At 35.8% G+C, this 12,010-nt stretch overlaps 1 pseudogene; it reads left to right on the top strand.

Annotated features, from left to right (window-relative positions):
* The first annotated feature begins 7,662 nt into the window (after positions 1 to 7,662).
* LOC141493844 (cysteine-rich protein 2 pseudogene) lies at positions 7,663 to 8,668 on the top strand (annotated as a pseudogene).
* The last annotated feature ends 3,342 nt before the right edge of the window (positions 8,669 to 12,010 follow it).

Genomic DNA, 12,010 nt, shown 5'->3' with positions numbered 1-12,010 from the left:
GGTCTCTGAAGAAAATAACTCCTTCAGATGCAAAATGTAACTAAAGGAAGCTGATGACTTTGCAAGAAATGAGGAAGAAATAAAGCTATAGCAAAAGAATAAAAAATTAGAATAAAATGTGAGATATCTCATTGGAAAACAACTGACCTCAAAAACAGATCCAGAAGAGATAATTTAAAAATGATTTCACTAACTGAAAATCATGACCAGGAAAAGAGTCTAGACTTCATTTTTTAAGAAATAATACAGCAAAAATTGCCCTGAGATCCTGGAAGTAGGGGGTAAAATAGAAATTGAGGAAATTCACCAATCACCTCCTGAAAGAGATCCTAAAAGAAAAACTCCCAGGAATATTATAGCCAAATTCCAAAACTCCCAAGTCAAAGAGAAAATACTAAAAGCTGCCAGAAACAAACAATTCAACTACCATGACTCTATAGTCACATTATACAGTATGTGGCAACAACTACATTAAGGGCTCTTAGGGCTTGAAATATGATATTCTGGAAGGCAAAAGATCTTGGTTTACTACTGAGAAACAACTACCCAGCAAAACTGTACATCCTCTTTCAGGGGGAAAGATGGACATTCAAAGAAACAGGAGACTTTCAAATTCTCCTATTGAAACAACCAGTTTGATCTCTAAGTACAGGTTTCAGGTAAACCATAGAGGGGGTGGACAAGAAGGAATAATTATGAGGAAATTAATGATGTTGAACTGTTTGCATTCTTGCATGGGAAGAAGATACTGATAACTCATAAGAATTTTCTCATTTATAAGAGCTGTTAGAAGAAGCATATATAGACAGGGCACAGGAAGGAGCTGCATATAAGGTATAAAACATTAAAAATATGGAGCTCATGGGTGATAAAAGAAAGTACTTGGAGGAAGGGAAAGGGGAGGAAGAAGGGGCTAAGATATTTCACATAAGAAAAAAGATAAAGCTTCTGCAGTGGAGTAGACTGGGGGAAGGAAAGGGGGAATGAGTGAGCTTTCATTCTCATCAAAAATGTTTCAAAGATGAAATAACATACACATTTAATAGGGTATAAAAATCTATCTTACCTTAGAGAAGAATGAGAGGAAACATATGGAATAAGGAGGAATGGGGTGAGGGAAGAGGCAATAGGTGATAGAAGAGAAGGAAGATCATGGATACAACACACTTCTGAGCAGTGACAGTGTGAAAGGAGAAAGTAATAGAATAAATGAGAGTGGGGAAGAATAGAGTGGAGGGAAATACAGCTAGTAATAGCAATTGTGGGAAAAATAGTGAAGCAACTTCTCTGGTGGACTTATGATAAAGAAGTCAACTCATCCCAGAGACAGAGCTGGTGGAATCTGAACACAGACTGAAGTACACTTTTCTTTCTCTCTCACTATTCTTGATGTTTCTCTAACTTTGGGGGGGGGGAGGGGAGTTTATGTTCACTCTCACAACAAGATTATTGTAATAATATAAAATAAACTCAAAAAATTATGTTGATCAGAGTTCACATGTATTTCTAAGGACTTTGAGTTGCTTTTTTTTTGTCTTTTACAATATTTTAGAATGACTTAACTAACTCGGCTCTCTTGCTCTCTGCATCAGATCATAGTCTTCTCAGATTTCTCTTAAACTCTTCACTTAATCATTTCTTTTAGCACAGCGTATTGCACTCAGATTTGCTCCATTATTCTCCATCCAATAAATTTTCCCATTCACGCCACCTCAAAAAAGTGCAGTCATAAATACTTTTCAAAATATAGAACCTTTCCTACTTTTTGCTTAGAAGTAGAGTTCTTAGGTCAAATGTTGCACACAATTTAACTTTGGGAGTACAGATCTAAATTGCTTTCCAGAATGGCTGGAACAATTCACATCAATAATAGAATATCAATGTACCTGTTTTCCTGTAGCCTCATCTAATATTTGTCATTTCTCATTTTTTTTACAAATTTTACCAAACTAATGAATATGAGTTGCATTAAGTTAAATTTCTCTAATTATCAGTGATTTTGACTTTTTTTTCCCCTAGTCTGAGAAAGTTCTCCCTTTGAGAACTGCTTATTCATATTCATTGGCTGTTTATCAGTTGGGAAATAGGTTTTATTCTAATTTTTGATCAATTCTTTATATGTCTTGGAAATGCAACTGTTGACAGGAAATCTTGCCGAAAAAAATTTTTCCCATTTGTTTTAAAAACATTTTTTCATTTACATGTTAAAACGATTTTTAACATTCATTTTTTTAAAATTTGTGGTGTCAAATTGTTTTAGGGTTTTTGCAAGGCAATGGGGTTAAGTGGCTTGCCCAAGGCCACACAGCTAGGTAATTATTAAGTGTCTGAGGTCAGATTTGAACTCAGGTACTCCTGACTCCAGGGCTGGTACTCTATCCACTGTGCCACCTAGCGACCCCATGATTTCAAATTTTTACTCCATTCACCTTTCCTTCATGATTTCTTTTCCCTCATTTAACTGTTTTCCTTCTAATATTAGCTGCACTGTATCTTGGCAAAAAAAAAATTTCCAAAAAAATTCAGTAAACAAAATTGCCTATTTTATCATCTGTGATTCTTTCCAACTCTTATTTCATAATAAACTATTGACCCTATTCAAATGTAAAATACTTTCTTGCTTCTTTAATATAATACATATCCATTTAGAATTTATTTTGACATATTGAATTGGGTTCACTAAATAGCAGGCTATTAGTTTCATTTGCTTCTGTCTGTATCTATTTATGTTTATATACATAAAGAATACACACAATTTATACAAAAAATGTATAATCTGTTCCACTGACTGATCTATTTTTAAACCAATCAGTACAAATTCATTTTGATGATTAATGCTTTGTAGAATAGTTTCAGATCTGATAGTAGTAAATCCCCTTTCCATTATTTCCCTTAAGATACTTGACCTTTAGTTCCTTTAGTTGAATTTCATTTTCTCTGGTTTTATATAATAATCTGATAGTTTGATGGCTATGGTACTAAGTTAGGGAGTCCTGTAATTTTTATTATACTAGTTAAGCCTACCCATGGACAATAAATATTTTAAAAAATCATTTGTCTTAATTACCATAAATGTTGCTTTGTCATTGTATTCATATAATTCTTTGTATCTTGGTGTGTGATGTTGAAAATATTTTACATATTTTATAGTTAACTTAAATAAAATTTCTCTGAGACTCTCTTCTTGTTAAGTTTTGTTGGTAACATACAAAAATATTGAAGATTTATGTAGATTTATTTTATATCCTACAACACTGATAAAATTGTTTCTATTATGACATAAGCAAAAAAGATAATGTTACTTCCTCTTTGCCTATGCTTATTTCTTCATTTTTCCTTATCTTATCTCTATAGCTATCATTTTTAGCACTATATAAAATAGCAGTGATCACAATATACATCCTTCCTTTACCCCAGATCCTACATGAAAGGACTAAAATGTATCCTTACAACACGTAATCTAACTCTTGGTTTTAGATTGCCTTGGCTACATTCTAAAATTTTTGGTATGTTGTCTTACTGTTGTCATTATCTTTACAGAAATTATCTATTGTTTCCATGGTTTCTTCTTTTACTTGTTAATTCTTCAGAATTCAATTATTTAATCTTTAGTAAATTTTTAATCATTTCCTTGGCAGCTATTTAGTGAATATACTTTTTGCTGCATTATAGTCAGTAAAGGATGCACTTCTGCTTCTCTGCATTTGTTTGTGAGGATTTCTTCCCAAATGCCTGTCAATTTTTACAATGTTTCCATGCACAGCATGTCATAGTTGCCATGTTGAACCTTTCTATTTCCATTCAATAGTTATCAATAAATTATATATCTAATTTTCCTAAAATTCTGTTCAGGCCCTTAACTTCTCTCATTTATGTTTTACCTAAATTTTTTTCTCCATGGAGACATTGTGGTATTCTACTTTTGCATTTTTATTCTCTATTTCTCTCTCTACCTCATTTAGCTTTTCCTTTGTTTGGATGCTATTCCATTTGGTATACACACATCTATCTATCTATCTATCTATATCTATCTATCTATCATCTATCCATCTATCTATCATCTATCTAATTTATATAATTGAATTAATTCATTTCCAGTTGTAACTTTCAGCAAAATATAGATTCTCTATTTATCTCATCTATTTTTGATGTTGTTTGGCTGAAATCATGATTACTATGTATGGTTCAATGTCTGGGGGGGGGAACCCTAACAATTTAGGAGCTGTCAAAATTAAAATTGTTACATTTGGAATTGGTAGCTTAATCTCACTTAGAAATCTTCTATCTAGACTTGAATGGATATTTGAAAAAGTTGCTGTAAAGGGCATTGATTTTTGGATTGTGTTAGATGATGTTTCTCTGTGATTAGATGATTTATTTCTTAAATACTTTCTAGATCTTATATTCTGTGATTTGATTTAGAAAAAACAGAATGTGAAAGAGAATGTTTGTAGTCAAAGGGAACACTCAATATAGAGAGGGAAATAAAGATAAGGGAAAGAATAATAATCAATGAATCACATTTGTGGAGGTGATGGAAAGAGATGGTCACCTATTTTTCTAGATTAGAAGGAAGGAGTAGAAGGTGTGCTGCTACAAAAATTTTGGAAGAAGGTAGTTAAGGGAGTTCATGACTGATGGTTTCAATCTTTTTAAATGAGACTATAAGATCAGAACAGGGTGAGGGATAGGGATAGATGGAAGACAGAAGAGAAAGGAAAATTTTGGAACAGTTACTTCAAGTAGAGTAAGAATGAGAGAACCAATGATTATTGTGCATTAGTGAAGGCTCATTGAGGTTAAATAGCACAAATCTATAGTAAGCTCAATGAATACTGTTTTGTGACTTCTTCCAGCATCATTTGAATGCCTGAGATAGGCCATCTAATGGAACTTAACAACTTCTGTATTCAGCATCTCATAATGATTTCCATTTCACAGAAAAACAGAAAAAGAATTGGAAAGGACCCAATAGTCCAAATTATGCAAGATCAGGGATCCTTTCTTCCATATCCTCACAGTTATCCAAATTTTATTTTATTTTATTTCATATGCATATTAAAGTAAATTGCAGAATGCAAGAAAGTAAGGAAATGTATAGGGAGTAATCATGGAAATAAGTAGCATTATAGTTATTGAGTTGCAATGCAAAAATTGAAATCCTAAATGTTTGCTTCTAACATTCTATTACTGTAGATGTCAATGGTACATGAGAGTCCTAAGATAATTGGAACTTTATTAGGGGAGTTATGGTTGCTTTCAAATAATCTACCATACCCTTCTAAGAAACTTTATGGCTGTTGTGAGGAAATAGCTTTGCAATCTTTCATTCAATATATAAATTTGTGACTTAGTAGAAAGAATGGTGGATCTGGAATCAAAAGTATTAATTCAGGGGGTGTGACTTTATATGTTGCTTCTACCTATGAGACCTTGGTCAAGCCATATAACCAACATGACCTGCATTTCCTCATTTGTATAGACCTTAGGTCAAAACACCTTTGATTATATAATCATAATGTGAAGGGTGGTCATTTCAGTGGGCATTTGCTGAGAGGATTTATATTGATTAGGGCTAAATGCAACTGAAATTAATCAGGACAACTTCTGTCTTCTTAGTCCCACCCACCAAAAGAGGGTCAAAAAAAGCCTTTGTTTTTTAAAGTTATAATAAAAGAGATGATTGATGATAAACTTTTAGTAATACTAATAAAAGGATAAAACAGGATGTTGCATTATCATCAATCTTGTTAATTGCAATCATGTAGAAATGAGAAGTCCATTGTACAGACCAGCATACAGAGAAATAGTCAAGGACTCCAGATAGTCTTCATTGAGTATTCCATTATGTTGAACAAAAGCTCTTAAACACTTTGATATGATGATCCTCAAAGGAAAAAAAAATCAAACTGATAAAGAACTGTCCAGATCATTCAGATTAGATGTGTACTTGGAAAGACAATTAAGAAAACTAATCCATTATGTACATTTTTTAACAGACAATGTCAATAAATAATAAACTTGTGTCACAATTGAAAAGAAGGGAAATAGGCTGGATTACCCCTGGAAATTTATTCAATTGCTTCTAATGATTTTTGAATCAAAGGTCTATCTTTTGAAAAATAATATGGCACAACATGCCAGTTTTCAAAGAATTAAGTTGAGTTTCACACAAAAAGGCCTATGAAGAGATCAAAGATAAGTAAGGATAGGGCACTATACATTAATGATGGACAAGTGAATGGAAGAAATGGCAAAAGGATGTTATTAAAATGTATAAACAAAAAAATAGTCTGACAAAGCAGCTGCAAAAAAAGAGGGTTTCTCATGAAAAAAACCAAGGGGTTTTGGAATAAATGATTCATGCAGGCTATCCACCATTATCCATGCATTATCAAGAAAATTAGAAGGCATAACACATGTAGAGTAGACTCTCATGTGGGTGATTTGTAGAGAATATGAATAAGAATGACATAGTATAAAAAGATCAAAATGGGTTGCAATTTGTACTGATGGAAGGTTACCTAAAATTGATGTCAACACATAGTACTTAAAAATTGCTTGTTGATTGATGAGATTAGAAATCTATTTAAGGGGGCTGCCCAAGATGGTAGAGAGAAGATAGGCAGACTGTTAAAGGTCTCCTGATCTTCCCTCATATATAATCTGAAGCAAACCTCTTAACAGAAATCTGATCTATAAAACCCAGAAAGAAAAGCCAGGAGAAGAATATCTACCTCAGGATTTGTCTTCTCTGATGGTCCACCATGGAGGTGAGGGCCAACTAGGGAGCAGCGGCATTGGTTGTGGCACTGACCATCTGGAGCTTGCCAGAAGGGCTGGAAGGAGAGCTCCAGTGTGGGAGAGCTACAAACATCAATCCCTGGACACCTTTGGTCAGGAGAAAGTCAGAGTCCATACCTTCATTTTAGCTGAAGTTGCTCCCCAGAACAAACATAATTACAGCCCACCTCCCCTATAGGATAAAGCCCAGCAGCAGAACCACCTCAGCTGTGAATAGGGAAGGTGATTAACTCACCCCAGGGTATAACCCATCTTTGATCAAAGTTAAAAGTATTCAACAGCTTCAACCACTCTCTCCAGGTCAAGGGAAAGGGCCTCAATCAAGGTCACAGACACTCCAGAGAAAGCAACCAGCACCTCCTACTGGCCAGCTGGAGATATTACACTCAGTAAGCAAAACATCTAGCATCCCTACTGGCCAGATGGAGATATTGCACTTAGTAAGCAAATCCTGTAGGGATCCCAACACCAAACCTCTGTAAACCAGCCTCTCCCCAACACAAGGTCTTAGTATAATGAAGAAAGGTCAGCACAAAGGAGAGTGCATAGAAAAATTTTTGGAAGGAAAAGACACTAACTCTGAGAGACCTAGAACCTTTGAGAAGAATATGATCTACTCTCCAGCACAGAAAGAGTTCCTTGAAGAAATAAGGAAGGGGTTTAAAAATCAATTGGAAAATTTGGGAGAGAAAATTAACACCTTGCAACAAGAAAACAATTCTCTCAAAACCTCAATTGGTCAAATGGAAAACTCTTACAAAAATGGAATTGACAAATTAGAAAAGGCATTGCAAAAGGTCAATGAAGAAAATCCTTCTCTAAAAAAAAGAATGGAGCAGCGAGCGGCCCACGGGACCCGGGCTGGAAGAATGGCCTCCAAGTGCCCCAAGTGCAACAAGACCGTGTACTTCGCTGAAAAGGTGAGCTCTTTGGGCAAGGACTGGCATAAATTTTGCCTCAAGTGTGAACGATGCAGCAAGACACTGACACCTGGAGGACATGCAGAGCATGATGGGAAGCCGTTTTGCCACAAGCCCTGCTACGCCACGTTGTTTGGACCTAAAAGTGTAAACATTGGAGGTGCAGGCTCTTACATCTATGAGAAACCCCAAGTAGAAGAGACCCCTGTCACTGGCCCTGTTGAACACCCAGTTCGAGTAGAGGATCGGAAAGCAAGTGGTCCCTCGAGAGGGCCCAGCAAAGCATTCAGTGTCACAACCTTCACTGGCGATCCCAACATGTGTCCTCGATGTAACAAGAGGGTCTATTTTGCGGAGAAGGTGACATCCCTGGGAAAGGATTGGCACCGGCCTTGCCTTTGCTGTGAGCGTTGTGGAAAGACACTGACACCTGGTGGACATGCGGAGCATGATGGTCAACCATATTGCCATAAACCTTGCTATGGAATTCTCTTTGGACCAAAAGGAGTGAACACTGGGGCAGTGGGGAGCTACATCTATGATAAAGATCCTGAAGTTAAGGACCAGCCCTAGGAGGTCCTGACCCTCCTACATGATGGCCAGACTGCTATTCCTAATCCTTCTAGTGGAGTAATCACTCTCCACTATTGTCTGCACAAGAAGCTTAGTTCTGAAGGGGTGTGAATGATTTGGCTCAATTTTGTGTTTGAGGATGAGGGAACTTTGTTGAGGATTCTTCAGAATTGCTGAGATCTGCCTGGGTGTCCTCCCTCATTCTTCTCAGTCTTCTACAACTTCTCTCCCTTTCTGTTTGTTTTGGTTTACCTTCTCATTTCCCTAGCCACCTTTCTATTTCCCATTGCTTCTTTTCTCTCACTCTCTTTGTCTCTTAAGAGGGTGTAGGCCCTGCCATATATATCTCCCTTTCTCCCACCCCCAGTATCCTGTACTCCCTGCTTATTTATGAAAGGATATACATCCTCCTGCTTTTGCTGAAGAAAACCCTCTGTCCCACACAGTGTTACTGAGCAGTCTGGGGAATAATTTCACCTCCAGGAGCCCTTTTGCCCATATTTCCCCTTAATGCACTACAGACTATATGGCCTGGCCACTCACACCTTCACATTTAGCCAGACACTAAACCTGCTTTGACTTTTGCTGTCAATAAAAGTTTTGAGAAACAAAAAACAAACAAACAAACAAAAAATAATGGAGTCTGTAGAAACTAATGACTTCATGAAACAGCAAGAGTCTGTTAAACAAAGCCAAAAAATAGAAAAAAAAGAAGAAAATATAAAATACCTCATCAGCAAAACCACTGACCTCGAGAATAAATCGAGAAAGGACAACCTGAGAATTATAGGCCTTCCTTAAAACATTGAAGAGAAAAAAAAGCCTGGACTTAATATTACAGAATTCAGCGATGGTAAATTGCCCTGATATCATGGAACCAGAGGACAAAATACGTATTGAAAGAATACATAGATCCCCTCTGGGGAGAGATTCAAAAATGAAAGCACCAAGGAATGTTGTGGCCAAATTCCAGAACTATCAGATAAAAGAGAAAATCCTGCAAGCAGCCAGAAAGAAAGAATTTAAATACCAAGAAGCCACAGTAAGGATCATGCAGGACCTGAATGCATCAACATTAAGGGATCAAAGAGTCTGAAGTGAGATATTCTGAAGAGCAAGGAAACTTGGAATGCATCCAAGAATCCACTATCCAACAAAACTGAGCCTTCTCTTTCAGGGGAAAAAGATGGTCATTTAGCAAAATCGGAGACTTCCAACAATTCCTGATGAAAAGACCAGAGCTAAGTAGAAAATTTGGACATCAAACAGGAGGTTCAAGAGATACATGAAAAGGTAAAAAAAGGGGGGGGAGAGGAAGAGAAAAAAAAACTGCTATCCAGTAAGATGAAAATGGCTATATCCCAGCATGGGAAAAAGATTCTCATAACTCTTGAGAATTGTAACTCTATCAGAGAAAATATACTTAGCCAGAAGTGATAGACACTCATAACTTATCCCTGAGCTGCTATCCAGCGGGAAGAAACAGGCTATATCCCTATTTGGAAGAAAGACTAATAACTCATGTGAATATTAGGGGGAATATACTTAGCCAGAAATGATGGATACTCAGATTTTCTGTGACACAGATAGAATAATTTAAAAACACTACCTCCTTAAAAAGGAGGACAGTAAAGAGATGGGGAGATGGAGGGGACTAAATGGGGTAAATCTCATTACATTAAGAGGTACAAAAGACCTATTTTAATAGAGGGGAAGAAGGGAGGAGATGAGAAACACTCAAATCTTCCTCCCATCAGACTTGGGTTAAAGTTAACATACAAACACACACACACACACACACACACACACAAACACACACTCAGTTAACTTAAGAAACATTTTACCTTTCAAGTATTAAAAGGGGGAAAGGAGAGGGGGAGCAGAGATAGGGAGAGGGAGAAAAAGGTGATCTAACAGAAGGAAGAGAAGGCAAAAGGGAAAAAGGGAAAGGGGAAAGAAAGGGGAGGGGTGGATATAGGAGGGCAAACATGCTGAAGGTGGTGTTATTCGGAAAAAAATACTGGGGAAAAATACAATCAGAGGGGAAGATAACATGGAGAGCAATAAAGAGTTATTAATTATAACTTTGAATGTGAATGGAATGAACTCTTCCTTAAAGTGTAAGTGAATAGCAGAGTGAATTAAAAACCAGAATCCTGCAATATGCTGTTTCCAAGAATTCATCTGAAACATATATATATGTATATATATATACATATATATATATGTGTGTGTGTGTGTGTGTGTGTGTGTATGTATGGAGAGAGAGAGAGAGAGAGAGAGAGAGAGAGAGAGAGAGAGAGAGAGAGTGTAAAGGTGTAAAGGTAAAAGGTTGGATCAAAATATATTTTGCTCCAACTGAAGTGAAAAAAAAATCAGGTGTAGCAATCCTTATCTCAGACAAAGCAACTGCAAAAATAGATAGCATTAGAAGAGATAAGGAAGGAAACTATATCCTCCTAAAAGGTATCTATCATAGACAATAAAGTGGTTTCAATACTGAACATGTATGTACCCAATAGGATAACATCCAAATTCTTAGAGGAGAAGCTGAAAGAATTACAGGAAGATATAAACATCAAAACTCTACTAGTGGGAGATCTCAACCTCCTGCTCTCAGATTTAGATAAATCTAATCATAAAATAAACAAGAAAGAAGTTAAGGAGGTAAGTAGATTGTTAGAAAACCTAGATATGATAGACTTATGGAGGAAACTGAATGGGAATAGAAAGGAATATATTTTTTTCTGCAGTACATGGAACTTACACAAAAATTGATCATGTACTAGGGTGTAAAAACCTAATGATTAAATGAAGAGGAGATTAAATATCTAAACAACCCTATTTCAGAAAAAAGAAATTCAACAAGCCATTGTTGAACTCCCTAAGAAAAAGTCTCTAGGGCCTGATGGATTCACAAGTGAATTCTATCAAACATTTAAGGAACAATTGTTTCCAATTCTACATAAACTTTTTGGAAAAATAGGTGAAGGTGGAATTCTGCCTAACTCTTTCTATGACACCAATATAGTGCTGATACCTAAACCAGGAAGAGTTAGAACAGAGTAAGAAAATTATAGACCTATCTCCCTGATGAATAGAGATGCAAAAATCTTAAATAAAATCTTAGCAAAACATTACAGCAAGTTATCACTAGGATAATACATTATGACCAAGTAGGATTTATTCCAGGAATGCAGGGTTGGTTCAATATTAGAAAAACTGTTAGTATAATTAATTATATCAATAACATACCTATCAGAAATCATATGATTATATCAATAGATGCTGAAAAAGCTTTTGACAAAATATAGCACCCATTCCTACTGAAAACTCTAGAGAGTGTAGGAATAAATGGACTGTTCCTTAGAATAATGAGCAGTATCTATCTGAAACTATCAACAAGCATTATATGCAATGGGATTGAGCTAGAGGCATTCCCAATAAGATCAGGGCTGAAACAAGGATGCCCATTATTACCACTACTATTCAATATCTTATTAAAAATGTTAGCTTCAGCACTAAGAGAAGAAAAAGAAATTGAAGGAATTAGAATTGGGAAGGAAGAGACAAAATCTCTCACTTTTTGCAGGTGACATGATGGTATACTTAGAGAATTCCAAAAAATCATCTTAAAAAACTACTAGAAATAATGAGCAAATTTAGCAAAGTAGCAGGATAAACCCTCATAAATCTTCAGCATTTCTATAGAT

The sequence above is a fragment of the Macrotis lagotis genome, chromosome 7 (genome assembly GCF_037893015.1).
Source record: "Macrotis lagotis isolate mMagLag1 chromosome 7, bilby.v1.9.chrom.fasta, whole genome shotgun sequence".
Classification (NCBI taxonomy): Eukaryota; Metazoa; Chordata; class Mammalia; order Peramelemorphia; family Peramelidae; genus Macrotis; species Macrotis lagotis.
Note: the sequence above shows the minus strand (reverse complement) of the source record. Positions and strands in the feature narration are given on the sequence as shown.